The sequence below is a fragment of the Ipomoea triloba genome, chromosome 16 (genome assembly GCF_003576645.1).
Source record: "Ipomoea triloba cultivar NCNSP0323 chromosome 16, ASM357664v1".
Taxonomy (NCBI): domain Eukaryota; kingdom Viridiplantae; phylum Streptophyta; class Magnoliopsida; order Solanales; family Convolvulaceae; genus Ipomoea; species Ipomoea triloba.
Window position 1 is genome coordinate 17,767,176 of NC_044931.1, and position 646 is coordinate 17,767,821.

Consider the following 646-nt stretch of genomic DNA (forward strand, 5'->3'; position numbering starts at 1 on the left):
CTCACTCAAAGGCAGACAGACTGCCGGACTCATAAGGATCCGAAGATCGAAATGAGACTTAGGTTATCTCAACCTAACTCACTCAAAGGCAGACAGAGTGCCGGACTCATAAGGATCCGAAGATCGAAATGAGACTTAGGTTATCTCAACCTAACTCACTCAAAGGCAGGCAGACTGCCGGACTCATAAGGATCCGAAGATCGAAATGAGACTTAGGTTATCTCAACCTATCTCACTCAAATGCAGACAGACTGTCGGACTCATAAGGATCCGAAGATCGAAATGAGACTTAGGTTATCTCAACCTATCTCACTCAAATGCAGACAGACTGTCGGACTCATAAGGATCCGAAGATCGAAATGAGACTTAGGTTATCTCAACCTATCTCACTCAAATGCAGACAGACTGTCGGACTCATAAGGATCCGAAGATCGAAATGAGACTTAGGTTATCTCAACCTAACTCACTCAAAGGCATGCAGACTGCCGGAATCATAAGGATCCGAAGATCGAAATGAGACTTAGGTTATCTCAACCTAACTCACTCAATGGCAGATAGACTGCCGGACTCATAAGGATCCGAAGATCGAAATGAGACTTAGGTTATCTCAACCTAACTCACTCAAAGGCAGGCAGACTGCCGGACT